The sequence below is a fragment of the Venturia canescens genome, chromosome 3, assembly GCF_019457755.1.
Source record: "Venturia canescens isolate UGA chromosome 3, ASM1945775v1, whole genome shotgun sequence".
In the NCBI taxonomy this organism is placed as follows: Eukaryota; Metazoa; Arthropoda; class Insecta; order Hymenoptera; family Ichneumonidae; genus Venturia; species Venturia canescens.
Genome location: NC_057423.1, coordinates 20,900,959 through 20,921,732, shown reverse-complemented (window position 1 = coordinate 20,921,732; position 20,774 = coordinate 20,900,959). Strand labels below are relative to the sequence as shown.

Here is a 20,774-nt window from a genome sequence, read left to right as displayed (position 1 = left end):
TTTATAAATTTTGTTTTCAATAGTTTTGATGAAATCATTGTGAATTATGAAAATATGAAGATTTTTTAATGAAACGAATTTTTGTATTAATATTCCTTAAAATTTGACAGAAGGAGAAAGGAAAAAATATATATAATGTTCACCGAGTCCACCAGAATTAGCAATTTTCACATATGTTTATTGAATTCTAATGCTAGCAATTTTTTTTTCATTAAAAAACGTGCTTCCAAGGACTTTTTGAAGCAATATTTTCCATTCGTATTATCATACCCAGAGATAGAAAGTTGACGCACCCACGTTGATGCACAAAATTTTCAAACTCTACATGTAGTCACCAAGGTTCAACCGGACAAATGAAAAAGTATGAAGTGCGTCAAGACCAACAGAATTGCTTATTTTTAAGTAGGAGCATTGCATTTTGAAAACATAACTTTTTATCCCATTCATAAACAGGCCATCGCTGAATTTTTTGTAACACTCATCATTATTTTTTATTATTGATTACTATTTATAATCTATATCCAAATCCTATAATTCATGTATAAATTTTATTATTTGTATTCCATATTCCATAATAAAAAATAGGAAGTATTAAGTACCTAGCATGCATGTCAAATACACAGAATTTCCATGTTTGCAAGAATCTGCTGCGATTTATTCATCTAAATTTTGATACAGACAGAAAAAATCACCACCGATTCATAAAATTTATTATGCCAAAACTCAAAGGATAAAAGACAGCAAACTTATTGTTGCGTAATCTTGTTGCGCATTAATTAATTAAGTTTGAGTTTTGTAATGTCGAATTTTGGTAGTACGCGCTGGAATATTCCACGCAGCTACGTTTCTCTCTCTCCCTGCACGCGTTGAGGCTCTAGCGAGCACGGTCGTTCGCGCGATGTTTTCGCTCTGTCTCTCTCGCACTTATTGTCGCGCGTCGTCTATACGGCGATTTATTCTGTCTTTTGTATTGCGTATTTTTCAGCCGTTCCTTTTGCGTTCGCAGTTATTTCTTTTTCCCTATTTCGTGACGATCGTATTATTTTGTGCCTCTCTATGGCGAATTATCTTACGGCACTCTCCCGTTACCTCTGTTACCGTTTCAAAGATTATCTTGCTATTAGTTTCTGTGATTTATTTTATCGTATAACGCCTCTATCTTCGTATTATTGTACTGATCGTTCGGGAATTTCGGTGTTACCTCGCGCTTAGCCGAAGTCGCTTCACTATTACCTTCGATTACCTTTCGTCGCGAATTATTTTAGGGTTACCTAGCGTCAATTACCTTGCCTATGTTGCCTATGACGCTCTCGCGAATTATTTAGGGTTACCTAGCGTCAATTACCTTGCCTATGTTGCCTATCACGCTCTCGCGAATTATTTTAGGGTTACCTAGCGTCAATTACCTTGCCTATGTTGCCTATGACGCTCTCGCGAATTATTTAGGGTTACCTAGCGTCAATTACCTTGCCTATGTTGCCTATGACGCTCTCGCGAATTACTTTCGGGTTACCTGGTGTCGATTACCTTTTACCTAAATTTACCTAAGACACCGTTTGTTCTGGCGTTGGTTACCTTTTACCTGTTACCTAAGGCATCTGCTCGTCAGATCGCTGATTATCTTTTACCTACAATGCCAGAGCGTCGGTTGTCGATTACCTACGACACCCGCGGAATTGCGATGCGATTACCTATTACCTGAATTACCTGATGAATTCGAGTAAGCCACGCGCCGAAACCGCGTTGTCGTCCGATACGTATTGGCCATGCGATTCTAGCGAGCCGTAAATTGAATTTCCTTTTCCACTCTTATTTTATGTAGAATCCAATCTCGCGAGAATTCATCTTTTCTTGTACTTTTGTTTATTTGAATAAATTGTGAATCTTTTCTGAATCTTCTGTTTGTGTCGGTTATTTGCTTTGCGTTGTGAATTGCTACTTTTCCTCAAGGATCCCCCCTCTACCTTTTGTATCTCAGATGAGCTGAGTAGTCGGACCGTCCTCGGTCATTCGTTCCCCTCGTGTACTCTAAATTCTAGTTGTGCGTTGCGTTACGATCGCGAGAATCGACGAAAATAAAGTCGATTAATTCGACGGTACTTTGTACCTGGCGCCCAGTTCATTCTCGCCGCCGGAGAGTCATACGGGAAGGAGTGGGTGAGCCGAGAAGGGACTGGATCGTACCCTTGCGGGGAAAATCTACGTTAAAGTATATATAGGTATATTTTCATAAACATTATTCCGCTGGAACGGTACAGCGAGTGTCCTGACCAATCACAACTCATTATTTCTGTAGCCGGGATCCCGGGACCCGAGCTTCCATAGAAATGGGTTATAGCTGGCATCAAGAGGCCTTTGATGGTGTTCTGTACAGACACGGTAAATCCATAAATGTGTTAGTGACTTTTGCATAATCTTCAGCCTGTGCAAAGTTTTTTCTCAGCATTTACGTTACTGATCGTGTCGGTTTCGTGCTCATTCGAAAGAGATTTTGAAAATTAGTCTTCAAACCAATTTTTTATTTATAAAACATCTCCTGAGCTTTGCATTTTTAGAAAATGACATGCCAGTTTTACCCCCACCACCGCGAATCGTTTTATTCAGAGAAAGTATACTCGGCGAGCCTCGGGCCAGCAGACGACAGGGTTGTCAATGTACTTGTCCCGATACTCTACCGAGTCTCTTGATAAAAGTGAACACTTCGTTTAACGGAGAGTTTACCGTGGGCGATAAGCGGAGGAGTTCCAGGAGAGTGACAGTGGCTGGACATTAATATCAATAACAAATTTAACTGTGAACATCAACAAGTACAACGCTTTGCGGGCGGGATGTCACGTTTCATTGGCAAAACGTATACAGTTGAAAAGAGCGGTGGTAAATGTGGAATCGGTGGATAATGCGTGTTTTGGATGGGCAATGACTGCTGCACTTTATCCAGCAGAAAAAAACATCGACCACACATCCTCTTACCCGCATTATTCAACGATATTCAACTTCCAAGGCATCAACTTCCCTATGACGTTGGACCAGATTGGGAAATTTGAGAAGATGAATAATCTCTCAATCAATGTCTATAGTGAGAAGGAGGAAGTCATTTTACCAGTCCGCGTGAGCAAGGAGAAGAAAGAGCAACACTTCAACTTGCTTTACATCGAAGACGTGTCGGGATGTAGAATTGGATACTTCGCGTGGATCAAGAATTTATCCCAGCTTGTCAACTCACAACTCAATTCTGATGGGCACAAGAAATACATCTGCGATCGGTAAGTATGTTTAATATACAACTGTATACATTTCTTTACGATTATGATAATATACTGTAAATATTTGAAATTTTTTATTGTTATAGATTCCTTCATTACTTCCCAACCATTGATAAGCTGCAGTTCCGTGAGGTGGATTGTGGCGTTATCAACGATTGTACCGTTCGACTACCAGCTGAGAACGACAAATGGTTGGAGTTTACCAATGCCAATCGGAAGGAGCGTCTCCCATTCGTGGTATACGCCGACCTCGAATGTATCCTGGAGAAGACCAGCGCTGAAGAGAGGGAAAAAAATAAAAGCCAAGATCATCGTGTCTTCAGCGTTGGATATTATGTAAAGTGCTCTTACGATGATTCACTATCGGGATATCACGAGCGCTGAGGTGAGGACTGCGTGGAATGGTTCGTAGAAGAACTCAAACAATTGGCTGTGCGCGTTGAACAGATTCTTCTAACGAACGTTCCAATGAAAGCATTGACTCCGCAAGAGTGGAAAAAAATTCGGGAAGCAAAGAGTGTCATATTTGCGAGAAACCTTTTGCCGAGGGTGATGAGCGTGTTCGCGATCATTGTCATCTGACAGGCCAATTCAGAGGTCCGGCTCATTCAAATTATAATTTAAACTATCAGAATTCGTTTTTCATGTCAATAATTTTTCATAATTTATCCGGTTATGACGCGCATTTCATCATAAAAGAAGTTGCGACTGCGTTCGCGGGGAAAATCGATTTGCTCCCGATAACAAAAGAAAAGTACATCTCCTTCTCGAAAACTGTTCAAACATCTAAAGACACGCGGAAAAATATAAAATTACGTTTCATCGACTCTTTCAGATTTCTCAATACAAGTCTCGATAAATTAGCATGATTCCTAATTGCAGATAAACTCGCAACGTTAAAATCACAATTCCAAGATGTAAACGATTTTCATTTATTGACACGGAAAGGTGTCTTTCCATACGAGTATATTGATAGTTTTGAAAAGTTGGATGAAACGGAGCTTCCACCGCGGGAAGCATTTTACAGCTCTTTAACTGATTCAACAGTTTCCGAGCAAGAGTATGCACATGCAAAAAATGTGTGGGAACGATTTTCAACGCGAACGCTCGGCGAATACAGCGATTTATACTTGAAGACTGACGTATTACTATTAGCCGATATCTTTGAGAATTTTCGCGATACTTGCCTGAAAAGTTATGGTCTTGACCCTGCGTTTTACTACACTCTCCCCGGATATACCTGGGATGCCATGATGAAATATACAAAAGTAAAGTTTGAATTGCTCACAGACATCGACATGGTATTGTTCGTGGAGAGAGATATCCGAGGTTGTCTTACGGAAAGGTTCTCTGCTGACGTCCTTCGATTTTGATGAAATTTAAATGTATGCGTCCAATCCTTATGGTTTATTTTTCATTTGAAGGCAATCTGACTCTTCTAGTTATACTTAGAAGATTCTATTCAAAATTTATTTAAACAATGAATTTTACCTAATTGAGCAAGAAAAATGCGAGAACATCAAATTTTTCGGTTGAAAATTCTACCACTTCATCATTTCGTTTTTTGAAACTTTCCATGGTATTCATATGAATCACATCCATAGTTTGAAAGAATTCACTTTTTCCCGCCAAAAATTACTGATGGGATAACTTCTACAGATAACAATTTTTTTTATTAGTTAATATTGAATAACCCCCGAGACAAATTCCAAAAATATCTATTCCTTATGTTTTTCACAAAAACTCGGTAAATATTGACACATTTCCATAGTTATCATCAATTCAAGTTATCATCAACTCCCCCCTCCCCCTCCACCCCTTTACTTGACGGTGTTATTTGGAAGTCATCTCTGTTCAGTCTGTGACTCGCTCCCGAAATTCGATTTGAAATACGACGCAGAAGCAGTGATAAAACTGCGATCGCGGAATATATTCACCACAGTCGGTTATTTTTATTCTACACGAAAGAAGTGCCTTACAATTCGAGACTATTTACAACGAAGTTGCAAGTATTAATCAAAATGAAGATAAATCCTTTGACCGTTATTAGAATGCTTCTCGCAACTTTTGAAGTTATGCGTTTACCGGATTCGCCAGTGAATAACGATGAAGTACAGTTGAAAGAAAACTTTGAAAATATTTTGTTGACTGCAATGAACGAATACAGTGGTCTTGAAATGGTAGAAGAAAATTCTTTGGATTTTGAAGAACCGTTCAAGGATTGGGAAATGGAAATTGTTGAAGATAAGGAGTGGGCAAACGCCTTCCATGAACCAGAACTTCCGCCTGATACATGCACTCGTGATGACGAAGATTTATCTTACGAGTACAAATTAAGGGCCGTTCAGTATTGGCGCAGCGGGAAGAAAGGAAAATTAAGTCTGGGCAGTATTAAACAAAAGTTCAAGAGAGTGCAATCTATACGACAGTTGCAGCGGTGGGCACACAATTTTAACAAGGGTAGGACGTACAAAGAAAAATTAGGACGAATTTGTAGTTACACTTTGGAAAATTTCAAAGATGCTGTGGATGCTGGTTTAATAGTGCACGATTCCGATTTGAAAAAATGGGCCTTACATGCTCAAAAAGAAATAGGGCATTCTGATTTTCGTTTCAAAGCATCTCCTAAGTGGATAAAATCATTTAAAGCGGCTCATCGTATCGTATCGAGAAAAATTAATAAGTTCATTACATCCAAAACAATTGAAGATGGAGAAATCTTGGAACAACAAATTCAAAAATTTGTCTTTGACGTAAAGCAAAATATTGCAACATACAAATTGTCAAATACATTCAACGCAGATCAGAGTGGCTTCCAGCTAGAAATGCATTCCGGAAGAACTTTATCATTCGAAGGAGAAAAGCAAGTACAATGTGTTGTACAATCAGTCTCATCTACGACCCACAGTTATACGATTCAGCCGACTATATCAGCTGACGGCAAACTGCTATCTCCTCTATTTTTGGTTTTAAAAGAACCAACCGGCAAGATTGGTCCAATAGTGGAGAAAACGCTTTTCAGACCAGATAATGTGTACATAGAAGTATCCAAGTCTGGGAAGCTTACTTCAAGTATAAATTACACCCACTGTTTGTTTATAGATATTATTTCGAATGAAAAAAAAATACGTTTTTCTAATTTCAGATCATTTCAAAATTTGGTTGCAACATGTGTTTTTCCCGAAAATTGGTTCAAAATCTTTATTACTGAATGATTCTTGGACTGGACACTGTCACCAAGCTGTACTTGATGTGAAACCTTCAAATAGAGATGTCAAAGTAATGATTATACCTAAAGGAATTACCGGAAAAATCCAACCCCTCGATGTTTTTGGATTCCGAGTATGGAAAAATTTTGTTAGACATTTTTCTGATACTTGCCTATTGATGAATTATAATATTGATTTGTATTTGAGAAATAATATCATAAAGCTGCAGTCACTCGTTTATAACCAACTGTCGTCACCACGTTATATCGATCTTTTCAAATATTCTTGCTACAAAAGTGGTTATACTGAAGGAAAACCAGCCAATTTTGAAAATCCTGTAGACTTTGCATTTGGAGATTCTTCCAACTCACATTGTGAAGTTTCAGGATGTAAAAATGTTGCTATTGTTCGCTGTTCCTGGTGTAAAAAGTCGCTATGTTTTAAACACTTTTTCGATGACTATCATTACTGCAGTACTTACAACGGCTAATAGAGCATACGATTATATATTCGCTTCTATTTATTGCTGTTGACATATTATCAATAAAAGATATCTATAAAAATAATAAACGAAAAATTGAAAAGTTCAAAAAAATTCAACAAAAATAAAAAACAATCGAAAAAATTCTGTAAAGAAAAATAAAAAAATTTCAAAAACATTCATAAATATTGAAGACATTGAAAAATGTACTATCCAAGTTACATGTAGTATAAAAATGTATGATATCAATTGGAGGCCAAGTTTTTATTGATAATTTGTAATATTTATCCAACAAATTGGAAACTTTAATGAAATTCATGATAATTATTTTCACGAAAAAAGTTAATGAAAAATAAGTCATAACGGAAATTACGTGCAGTACTAAAATGTATTATATCAATTCGAGGTCAAGTATTTATCAGTTATTCGAAATATAATCTCCGGCGACAAATGAGCGTTGAGAATCCTTGTCGGCCTCACAACGTTTTATCAAATTTACTAAAAAATTTATGGAAATAAAATCATTCAAAATTCACATGAAAGCCATTCGTTACTTCAACAAGGTACACACTTTAAAGAATCGATTCCCCTCCGACTTTCAGGATCGATACAAATTATGTTCAAATACGTCTTAAACGTACTTGTCCGGCCCATCACTTTTTATTCAAATTGCTCATTCGAAAACAAATCAAAAACGAAGTTAATGCATGTGTTAATATTAAGGAACAGTAATTCCCGAGAAAATAATTTTCCTTCGAATCGCTCTTGTCAAAATGAAACGAAAATGAAAGATGAAGTTGATTAATCTATTTATATTATATGGAGTTGTTGAAAACCACGATGAGTAATAGGTTAGTGAGGCGAATTCAACAATGCGGAGCAACGCGGTGAGAGTGGGTGAACCACGCGGATGTGAGAATTCGGCCCAGCGATGTCCACGTGAGATTCCCAGGGAAGTCGTCGGCAGGAAAGGCACGTAGGTAAGTTGGGTAGAGGTAGGTAACCCTTTGATTGATTGTTTGATTGATTTTTTTTTTTTTTTTTTTATTTATTGATTTTTTTTTTTTTTTTGTTTGCTTTTTAGGATTTTGTACCGTACCTTTTTGTTTTTTTTTTTTTTTTTTTTTTTTTTTAGGATTTTATTCCGTTTCTCATGTTTTGGGTTTTTTCAGGGTTCTGGAAATTGCGAAGGAATCAGTTTAACTCCGGCATATCCGCTGCGTTTGTCCCACTCGGTCCGGACGGTGGGGCTACCGGAACCTCAATGAGGACTCTGGCCGATGACGTTCGCGGAGGAACGCTATCCTCTCGCTGCGTAAGCGGAACGGTCCGAATCCGCTTCGACAGGGTTACGTCACTGACTACCCTCGGCCTTTTTCGCGGCGGTTCTGAGGGCGCGTTTGCGGCTTTTTCTAACGCCTTTAATTCGCTAATAATTTCCTGAGTAGCGCGATCTGGGGAAGGGAGGGGTTGTGACATAACCCGGTCGAAGAGACTGTCAAACTCATCCTTTGACTGGACGTCGGTGAGGAAGGATGTCGGCAGAGGAGTTTTTGGGGGTTGAGAGAGAGGCAACGGGAGTTTGAACTCTGACACAGGGTTATTGTTATGCTGACTATTGTTTTCTTTATTGTGAACAGACGGAGTGTCGATTTTAAAAACAGTTTGAACCCTTTTAAAATTTGAAAAAAACTCCTCGCAAATCCGCGCGCTTCGAGGATCGCATCCCGTCCGGGTGACGGTTACGTCCGGGTTCGTGAGTTTGCCCTGTCGTCGAAGTGCCCGCATACGGCTACTACGATTATGTCTTTTCGGCATTGATTAGGGAATTTAGTACGGAAGAACTGAAAGTTAAGATGGGAATCACACAAAACTGAGGGGAGAAAAAAAAAATAAAATAAACTCGAACGGTTAAGCCTGTAAGAAAGATTCGAAACGGATTACCTCGGCGGGGTATTTTTGAAGGCACGTATGCGGAGACTAAAACTCGGGGCGATGCGTAAAAACAAAGATAAATTTTGTGTCTAAGCCGAGCAGCCCTGGGCCAGGGTCCTCCTCTTCGGAAGAGTGGGTGTCCCCTATTCAGGAACGTGGTACTCCCCTCGTCGGGAAGGTGGGTCTCTCCTCGTCGGAAAGTTGGTTGTCCCCTATTCGGGAACGCGAGAATCAGATCGAATACGGTTTCGCTCGCGACCCTCTAGACTTCGCGCGTACCGTGGAGAGAGGCGTTCCGTGGCGTCGCACTAACTCGGGGTGGGCGCGCACCTTAGAGACAGGCTGCAGTGGCGTCGCGAGTAAGATTTTCTCCGTCTAGGGAATTTTCGAGTTTTCGCGCGCTTTTGACGGCATGCGTTGTTACCGTCTGCGAATTTTGACAATGGAGTCTCTATTTACCGATTACGCGGTGATAGCGGACGCGAAAAAGAGACAGAGTTACCGACGGTAAGTATATCCAGTATTTATGAATAAAGTGAGTACTAGAATTAAATTAAATAAATGTGCAGTACTTAAATAACGAATTGTATGTGAACTAAGTAAATGTGGTGAGTTTATTAATTGTAGTGAGTTGAATGTATTTTCTATTGTTACAGGTCCAGCGGAGCACCAGCGGAGTCATCGGAGACAGCGCAGTCCACCAGCCTCAGTGCAGGTAAGTGTGTATAAGTTAAGTTTAGTTACTTTAGCTTGTGGGATTAATAATAATCAAATGTTAAGACTAGCTTTACTAATATTAAAGGATTTTTAGTTTTATTTACAGGTCAGCGCAGCCAGCGAAGAGGGAATTTCAGCCATGGGGGGACTGCGAAGGAGGTTTTTTCCCACCAGCGGGGTCTGCGGAGGACACCTTTCCAGCCTGCGGAGGCTTTCAGCGGTAAGTGCTTTATATTCTAGTCCCTATCACTAATTGTTATTTATTCGTTTAGTTTATTTACACTTACAATTAAGCCTTATTTTAACTAATAAATGTTATTAATAATAAAAATGTTTATGTTTCAGATGAAGAAAAATGATCGACGAAAAGAAAAGTTGTAGTCACAGAGTGACGTACAACAGAGTCATAATTCACAACAAAATCATTTTTCTCCAAATTCCAGGAATCCACGTGTCGTACTCGACTAGTGATATTTATCAAAATGTGTACGTGACTATAGAAAAAAAAACATTGCATGGCTGAGTAGGTTCGAAAATTTCTAGTAATGCGCCTGATTATTTCTCATTTTCATTGGTTCTTACCAAATGGTATGTGTTCACTGAAGAAAATGAGAAGTGGATATTGCTATACGAGCTTGCGAACAATCAAGTCCAAATTATTTGGAGATATTATTTTTATTTCTATCAATTTTATTATATTTGTCATTATAGAACAGCCCTGATTTGTTTTCGAATGAGCAATTTGAATAAAAAGTGATGGGCCGGACAAGTACGTTTAAGACGTATTTGAACATAATTTGTACCGATCCTGAAAGTCGGAGGGGAATCGATTCTTTAAAGTGTGTACCTTGTTGAAGTAACGAATGGCTTTCATGTGAATTTTGAATGATTTTATTTCCATAAATTTTTTAGTAAATTTGATAAAACGTTGTGAGGCCGACAAGGATTCTCAACGCTCATTTGTCGCCGGAGATTATATTTCGAATAACTGATAAATACTTGACCTCGAATTGATATAATACATTTTAGTACTGCACGTAATTTCCGTTATGACTTATTTTTCATTAACTTTTTTCGTGAAAATAATTATCATGAATTTCATTAAAGTTTCCAATTTGTTGGATAAATATTACAAATTATCAATAAAAACTTGGCCTCCAATTGATATCATACATTTTTATACTACATGTAACTTGGATAGTACATTTTTCAATGTCTTCAATATTTATGAATGTTTTTGAAATTTTTTTATTTTTCTTTACAGAATTTTTTCGATTGTTTTTTATTTTTGTTGAATTTTTTTGAACTTTTCAATTTTTCGTTTATTATTTTTATAGAATTTTTTTCCTGGTTCTAAATCTTTTTTCTATGTCATCCAGAAACAAGATACCATCAATGTACTTGTCCTAACCTTTTTTTCCCTAGGGGAAGTTTATGGTTTGATATCATGCCTTTTTTCTCAAAAGTTCCTCATTTATGTTATGACGGTTATCGGATTTTAGTATAAATTTCTATGAATTATTTGCTTAGTACATTTTTATAGATTCCATTCTCATACGAACATTTTTTATGGGATAATCTTTTTCATGAAATTATCAGCAAATAAGGGACCAACAATGTACTTTTCCCAATCTTATTTTCCCTAGGTATGATGTTCGGCTTATAAAGTTGGTTTCCATCATAAAAGACCAATTTTTCGTAAAAATTGTAGTGAAAATATTTCGTCACAAGTCTGCCCTTGAACTTTGGCGATTTTTTTCCTCATACTCTAATATGTTATGCCTATCAGGAACTCAACAGCATGGAGGAATCCGGGATTAGGCCCGCGAAATGAATTTCGGTTTATAATGTTGGTTTCCACGTAAAAGACCAATTTTTCTTCAAAATTGTTTTGAAAATATTTTTGCACTGGTTTGGTCTTGGACTTTGGTGATTTTTCTCCTTGTCTTCTAATATGTTTTGTCTATTGGGAATCCAAGAGCATGAAGAAATGCGTGTTATGGGCCATAATATGATTTTCGGCTTATAACGTTGGTTTCCATGAAATAAGATCTATTTTTCGTTAAAATTGTACTGGAAATATTTCGTCACAGGTCTGTCTTTGGACTTTGGCGATTTTTTTCCTTGTACTCTAATATGTTTCGTCTATTTGGAACCCAAGAGCATGGAGAAAAGTTTGTTGCGGGCCGAGATATGATTTTCGGCCTATAACGTTGGTTTCCACGAAAAACAACAAATTTCTCGTCAACATTGTACAGAAAATATTCCGTCACAGGTCTGTCCATGGAATTGGGCTATTTTTTTTCTTCTACTCTAATTTGCTATGCTTATTGGGAACCCAAGAGAACGGCAGAAAGCGGGTTGGGGGCCGAGATATGATTTTCGGCTTATAACGTTGGTTTCCACGAAAAAGGACCTATTTTTCGTCAAAATTGTACTGGAAATATTTCGGCACTGGTTTATTCTTCCACGTTGGTGATTTTCCCCCTTATCTTCTAATATATTTTGTGTAATAGGAACCCAAGAGAGTGAAGAAATGCGTCTCGTGGGCTGTAATATGATTTTCGCCTTATAACGTTGGTTTCCGCGACAAAAGATCTATTTTTCGTCAAAATTGTACTGAAAATATTTCGTCACCTGTCTGTCCTTGGCCTTTGGCGATTTTTTCCAAGTCTTCATACCAAGAAAGAACTGATGTAAAGATTTCCTTAGTAGAACAGATTTTATTTATCCCTTTTCTTCAAAATTCAAATGAAAGATAGATCAAATTCAAGACACGAAAAATCCAACAGATTTGCCCACTTTAAATGTCGCTTTTGCATTCTGAATCTAGAGATTTCATTTCATCCAAAACGTGCCCTCAATGAAATATATTTCCAAAGTTTGCAAGTGGCCGCTGAGGTCCAATGATCCACACTTTGATAGTTGCCGAAAAAAAGTACCCGAAAACTTCTAACATTTATTATGCCAGAACTCAACGCAGTAAAAAAAAACTAAGCAAACTTAATTCAACAGAGCAACAGAATTCAAAGACGTTTAAGGTACCTGCATTGGTTTTGGAGGAAAACCATTTCAGGACAATTCAGAAATGAATTTAGAAATTCGAAAACTCACAATGGAGTAGAAAAAGGAAAATTGAAGTATCTAGAAAAGCGGAAGACTTTTGTGATGAATTTTCTAGATTACATGATACGGTTGGAGTAAATGATTTGAATGATTGGCACACATGCTGCAACACAGAAATATCAAAGTTGGGAAGTATTCGCTGTATATCAGTCATACAAACTTCAATACTATTTGAAAAGGAACACTTAATAACTTGCCGAACCAAGTTCCATTAGATATTACCATAATCAAAGATAAGGGGTGATCCGTCGCATATATATTTATCCACAGAAATTTCAGAGTTCGCAGGTATCTGCTGCGGTTCAATGTATCAGCGCAATGAGCTTCGAAGACAGCAATTTCAAATGTATCCATAAATGAGCAACTGAAGACTTTTATAATCAATTTTTTACTTCATATAGATGTTACAGTTAGAGTCAAAATGTAAAATGAATGGCACAGTATTTAAATTGTATAGTTTGCAGATTTTTGCAGTATTTTAATGATCCGAATCTACAGCATTATAATGAAAAGTTGTCAAAAGTCATGATGTTACATTAAAATGACATAGCGCACATTGCATTCAGCAATTCTGTAAGTTTCTGGGGATGTTGGTAGGCATCATATTTGATCGCATCCAAAACTGAGCAACAGTAGACTTATCGGAATGAATTTATTTTATAATAATTCCATATTTGTAGTTTGCAAAGTGGAAATACTCAACATACATGTCATTCTATAAGTTTTGTTATCAAAATTTGTGTTTGCATACCGCATTCCTAAGATACGACTTTTCATATCATTAGCAAAAAAAGCATCCAAAGGCTTTCTGGAAAAGTTTCCAAATTTATCACTCGACAGACCTAATGGGAAAAGAATAACTACACATTATACCAAGACCAGATTTTTTTTTGAAAATCTGATTTACAAAATGTGCAATTCAAGATCATGGTTAGAAACCTCTCGAATCATATTACCACAATCATCATGAAGGAGTAGAAAATCATAGAACACATATTAGGGAACAGATTAATAATATGAATCGATCCGCTGCAAACTGAGCGGGTGAAAACAAGGATCAGAGAGGGCAGAGCCAAACTGAATATCAAGCAAAATATGGAGATGTTTAAAAATAATGACGACACAACAAATAAATTAGAAAACATTTATTCATTTAAAGTTTCTAATATCATTCTAACAGTTGCGTGTATTTTTGTACTATTTATTCGTATAAATAACCTATGTACACATGATATATAACCACGCCACTGACAATATATTCGCACTGGACAATATTTCTCGTACTCTGGTTTAATTGAAGGATTATTTCAGTTAACACTTATTTCCAATCGAACGAAATAATGAAATCTTGAAAAGTTTCGTTGCCATATATGCATCACGCATTTTTTATATTCTTTTTCACACACACATCACAGACTACATTTACGCGGCCGCTTTGATACCGGTTTAATATATCACAAATAACAAAATAAATAGTAATATGCACTTCTTTAGATGACGAAAATTATTTTTTTATTGATCCCGCACGCACTTCGTAATGTCGAAACTCTGTTCATACGATCAAAAACTGACACATGGTTTGTACATATATATATGTATATCGGTCTAATTTATGACTGTCGTTACCAGCTGTGCTGCGCCGTGTGCTACGTTCTGAAGTTGACGTCAGATTTACAATCATCAACAACTAATTTCAACAACCAATCACAACGTCTAAAACGGATGTCGTCAGATCCAACGAATCAGAAACTCGAGAGCATCAAAGTGCCTTTGATGGTGTTTATAAATACAGACGCATAAATTCTTGAATGTGTTGGTAACTTTTGCATAATCTTGAGCCCGTGCAAAGTTTTTTCTCAGCAATTACAACACCGATCATGCTGATTTAGGGCGGAATCGAAAGAGAATTACTCAATTGGCTTAAACTTCAATTTTCAAGTTGCTAAATGGCTCCTGAGCTTCGTAATTCAATAAAATCACATGCCAATTTTACCCCCACCACGGCGAATTGTTTTATTCAGAGAAAGTATAGTCTCGGCGAGAGTCTCGGGCCAGCAGACGACAGGGCTGTTAATGTACTTGTCCCGAGACTCTACTGAGTCTCTTGATAAGCATATTGTACGCTCTCTTTTTTTTACTTGACTACGCAATTTTTCTATGCGTCATCCCAAAACTTGGTCTTATCAACCGGAACAAATATGAGTATATGTGTAAGCGCTTATCGTATGCCTATGTTACTATCTCATTGCCAAATATAAATCAGTCAGAATTATCGATAAGAAAAAACGTATCACGACCAGAAGAAATAAGGAAAACAAAAAATGACTGCCGTTTTATTGAGATTTGATGTAAACATATATAGGGGTAGTTCACCCCCTTAACATGATTTGCGAGAAAAACGCAAAAACACGTATCTACTATTTTTTTGCCCTCTTCGAAATGCAATTAAGTTCATCGAGATAGGTGCAATACTTTTTTTGTTATAACGATTTTGTGAATTTCAACCCCTATAACTTTTTTCCTGTGCAACCCTCCGATATGAAACCAGTTGCATTTTTCATCGTTTATCGTTAAGATTATTATCCATTTGGGTGCATTCTATTATCTCAGGTGAAAATAGGTGAAACCTGAAAAGTACCCCTCGGAGGTCTCAACTTTAAAGGGTGATTTCAACCCCTAGAAACGTTTTTCCGCCGATAAAAAAAAATACGTGTCTTTTAGATTTTGATGTAGTATAACATTTAAATTTCATCAAAATCGAAGGACGTCAGCAGAGAACCTTTCCTTGTTAGTCAATGCTCCAAAAGACATGCTCGTGCCAACAACAAGTACATGAGCTCATATGACCCATCTGTTCCATCATCATACTTGATGTATTTTGATGTTAACAATTTGTATGGATGGGCAATGAATCAACCACTGCCTTATGCAGATTTCGAATGGATTGAAGACCTTGCAAACTTCAACATCGAGTCTCATCCATTTGACTCTGAAATTGATTATATACTTGAGGTTGATCTGGAATATCCGAAACACTTGCACGATGCACATAGTGATTTGCCATTTTGTCCAACGCATGATTCCCGGCGCGAAGCAAGAGAAGCTTCTCGCAACGGTGAATGCGAAAAAGCGATATGTCATACACTATCGTGCATTGCAGCAGTGTTTGAAACATGGTTTGAAAATCGCTAAACTACACAGAGTTTTAAAGTTTAAGCAATCTTCCTGACTCAAAACATACATCGATTTGAATACACAGTTTCGTACACGTGCGAAAAATGATTTTGAAAAAAATCTATTCAACTTAATGAATAATGCTGTGTTTGGAAAAACCATGGAGGATGTTCGTAGTCACGTCCAAGTAAAACTGTTAACGGAATGGGCAGGTCGATGTGAAGCAGAGGCTATGATTGCTAAACCTAACTTTCACAGTCGAAGTATTTTTGCGGAAAATTTAATCGCTGTAGAATTGCGAAATCTCCAAGTGAAATTTAACAAACCGATATATGTTGGCATGTCTATTTTAGATATTTCAAAAACTTGTTTATATGAATTTCACCACGAGTTCATGATGCCGATGTACTGGGATAAATGTAAAGTCATGTATACGGATACTGATAGTTTAATTTACCATATTGAATGTGAAGACGTGTACGAGGACATGAAATGTAATCTCCCCAAATATGACACGAGCGACTATCCCCATGACAACGTTTATGGTATACTGCTAGTCAACAAAAAGGTCCCGGGTCTCATGAAAGATGAGAATAATGGGGCCATAATGACCGAATTCGTTGGATTTAGATCGAAGATGTATGCGACGCGAGTTGAGGGTAAGAAAGATGTTAAAAAAGCAAAGGGAGTAAAAAGTAATGTTGTGGCGAGAACCATAATATTCGAAGATTATGTGAAATGTCTCAATGAACAGATTGAAATGAAGCGTTCTCAATCTTCAATTCGCTCTACATTACACAATGTCTATACCATCACGGAGACAAAAATTGCTCTAAGTCTACACGATGACAAGCGGTATGTTATACCTGGAACGGTAGACACGTTGCCATGGGGCCATTACAATATTCCCAAATTTTTAGAAGCTATGGAGGCTTAGATCATTGTAAATACGAATGTATGCTTATGAGTGTTGGAGATTGAGAGTATATTTGTACATTGAATGTGAAAAAAAAAATTGTGAGAGTGAGAACTTGTTCTCAACATTGTTCTGTAATAAAAATTCTGTAAAAAAGGATTTTTCCTCAAAAACTTGTACATTTGTAATTATATTGTGTAATTGTAAGAGTATTATTGTACATTCAATGCCAAAAAAATTGTGAGAGTGAAAACTTGTTCTCAACATTGATCTGTAATAAAAATTCTGTAAGAGAGGACTTTTCCTCAAAAACTTGTAAAGTTGTAATTATATTTTGTAAGTGATGTAAAATAAATTTTTTTTTTGTGAAACTCTGTCATTCTTTTTCCTTCAATCTGCTTTTCGTGCGGAGAACTTAGTTGGGGAAAGGTCGTAAAAATAAATCAGAATTTGAAATTTTTTTTATCTTTATTGCTTACAAATCATTTTTACTTATCCAACTATTGTGTGTATTATCGAAATCTAGCCATTTTACAAACAACTGACTGTTACGCTTCTTCAATACTTTTTCAATGAGATATATCGGGATATTTGGCTCGAAGCAGCTCTTGCTTGTAGATACCACCGGCGATGGGCTTATCTTGATGATCTTTTATATTATAAGAAACTGGATTAGTTTTTCTAACTCGATATATTGTAAATATTTCCGTTGTCCAGTTTGGTGTTTAACCTTTTTCGAATACATTCTTAAATTTACTTATGCGCACTTTATCGCCGATTTTAAATTTTGCTTGGTTTCCAACTTCTGAACTATTGTATACTGTAACGAGATTTTCCCCCGCAAAGGGTCCAACCTGTCCCTTCTCGACTCACCTGACCCACTAAAGGGTGGCGGCGTACCGGCGAGGTCGGGCTGGGCGCCAGGTACCGAAGTACCGTCGGAATACCGACTTATTTTTCGCCCTCCCCCGCCAAGTACGACCTCCCGAGCCACCCGACACAGATGACCGAGGACGGTCCGGCTACTCAGCTCCAACTGAGGTACTAAGTGGTAGAGGGGCTGGCCCAAGATGAGAGTAACAACACGGGATAACATAAAAGGTCAAAAGAGATACTCAACGCGTAATTATTTCAACTTTAAAGGCGGTTTAATAGTCGGAGGTAGTCGTGACTCGCAAACAATAATACAGCAAATAATAACGAAATTGGCTCCGATCGAATTGATAAACAAAATAATAAAGAAACGAGATCGGCTATCGAATCAGCCGTACACGAGGAAAGAAGTTCCGCTAGAGAAAATCTGGAGTCGCCGCTGCGAGGGAGTCCAAAATGGATAGGTAAGCAGCGGCGCGTCGTGGCTTGTAGGCAACTTGACGGCTCCATGTACACAAGAATAATATCACATAATAGCGCAGTAATCGCACGCGAAAGAAATAAATCCCCATAGAGAAAGTATGGAATCACCGCTGCGAGGTAGTCCGAAACGGATAGGTAAGCAGCGGTGCGTCGTGACTTGTGGGCAACTTGACGGTTCCATTTACAAAAGGAAACTATAATGTAACGACGTAGTAATCGCACGCGAAAGAAATAAAACTGTTTTTTCGCGGAGTCTGGTGTTGGTGGAAAAGCGATAGAAATAAGTAGACACAGAGTTGAGACGGTAGATAGAACAAAAAATGGATTTATTTGTCGCCAAGAGTGTACAATGGTGGTGAATGCGGGGTGACCCGGTGTTTCCAAGTACGTGCGAGACGACCACGGTAGCCGCCCGAAGCGTGCGTACCGAAAAAGTCCGTGTAACCCGAAAGTGCGATAGAAAAATGCCCGAAGTATAGTCCTGATTGACGAATGGTTCGTTTGAGGTTCAGCCCGAGTGCCGAAGTGAGAAAACCCGACAACTTATTCCGTAACCCGTGCGGTGAGAGAAGAAACCGTGATACAATTTTGATGTGCGCTTTAGTGACCGGATCAAGACTGAGGAAATCGATCCCGGTGATCTATGCAGCCGCCCCGCGCGCGTGCGCGGTGGCGTTCCCATTTCCCGTGATAATTGATGCCCAGGAGGTGGCGACGCCCGTGAGAGCGCGTGAACTAGCGCCCGTTTGCTCTAGCTACGCGCCACCCGAAATTTGGTGAGCCCGAGGACTGGCGCCGCCAACGGCGGAGCATGAGAGCCCGGCCCGAATACTCACTCTACCGTTGCGGCGTCGCTCAATCCTGAACATTCCGCCCGCCATCGGCAGCAGTGCTGTCGATTGATCCCGGTTGAGGTAGTGGCAACAGCGCCAGCTTGGCGGTATGCCGTGTGAGTGTTGTCGTCGCCGTCCTGAGAGTAACCACCCGTGTGAGCCCGTCATTTCCCGAATGTAATTGCGTAACCCGCGCCAACGGCCATTTTGTTGGCGCAAGGTTTTCGTGTATGAGAAGAACCAATGACCCAACCCGACTGTCGTGACTCAGATGATGCCCTTTTGATATAACCTGCTGCCGTTGCAGGTATCCCGATGACCACTGCTCCCAGTAGTATTGGACCCGCTCCTGTAGCCTTTGCCACCGTGTGAGGCGACCTTGAAGCACATCCCGTCATGATGGCTCAGGAACAGAGGTGAGTGTGTCCCCGATGAGAAAATGCCCAGGGGTGAGAACCGAATAATCATCCGGGTCCTCCGACAGAGGCTCTAACGGCCGCGAGTTGAGTATGCCCTCAATTTGTGTGAGAAGAATAGTAAATTCTTCAAACGTGAGACTGGCATCCCCAATCGGCTGTCGGAGATGATACTTGACCGATTTTCCTGCGGCCTCCTATTTTCCGCCCATATGAGGTGCCCCCGGTGGGTTGAACACCCACTTTATCCCGTCAGTTGCCCCAGTGTACTGAATGCGTTCGGGTCCCCGTGTACCCGCCCTGAATAATTGTCGTAGCTCCGCTGCTGCACCCTGAAAGTTGGTTCCGCAATCACTGTGGATCGTGTGCGGAATCCCACGTCTGCCCGTGAACCGTCTGAGTGCTGCGAGGAACCCGCCCGTGGTTAAATCTGTAACAGCTTCAAGGTGCATAGCGGAGGTAGCGAAACAAACGAAAATGCACAACCAGCCTTTGTGACATTTGCTCCCGCGCCCGCGCCAGCTTTTGAGTGAAACTGGCCCCGCATAGTCGACCCCCGAGAAGAGAAACGGCCTTGCCGGCGTAACCCGTGAGATTGGCAACTGACCCATTAGTTGCTGTGCCTTGAGCGCCCGGAAGCGCGCACTGTACGCAGCGCAAAATGTATGAGCGTACTGGCCCCCGCCCGCCAATGATCCAGCAGCTCTGCCGTAGATAAGCCAAAGTGAGTTGAGTCCCGCCGTGAAGAGTACGCTCGTGGCCATCAGCGATGAGAAGTGCCGTAAGTGGTGAGTCCCGAGAGAGAATGACTGAGTGCTTGCTATCAGGTTGTAAGGCTGAGAGCTTCGCCGTCCTCCCACCCTGAGAATGCCTTGATGATTTATGAAGCCCGTTAATCGCGTGATCGGATACGATTTCGGGCGAGTGTAGTCAGATGTGAGTGTTTTGAGCTCTGAAGTGAAGTATGCTCCCTGAATGGCTTTCACCCAATAAAGCCGTGAGTTTTCCAGGTCTCCCGGTGTGATGTTGGCTGAACCCGATGTACCGTCGCCCGCTCTTTTGAGGTTTGTAATCGCCTTGGAGAGCCATGAGGTGATTCGCAACACCCGTGTGAGAGATGGGTACTTGAGAATGAGATCAAAAACCGGTGTGATGGTTGTTGCGAGTGATAGGGTGAGACCTGGCCGCTCTTTGAGCGCCGATGCGTCCCTCGTCCCGATGCGCTGAGTTGGCCAATGGAGTGAGTCTTCTACTAACCAGTGAGGCCCGACCCACCATGATGAAAGTCTCGAGAGTTGTGAGATGGTTAGCCCCCTTGATGCACAATCTGCTGGATTGTCCCGACCCG

At 39.5% G+C, this 20,774-nt stretch overlaps 1 protein-coding gene across 3 annotated transcripts in view; it reads left to right on the top strand.

Annotated features, from left to right (window-relative positions):
• The window catches only part of LOC122408384 (calcium/calmodulin-dependent 3',5'-cyclic nucleotide phosphodiesterase 1-like), an 885,001-nt gene that overhangs the window by 19,010 nt on the left and 845,217 nt on the right, over positions 1-20,774 (top strand). The window lies entirely within an intron of this gene.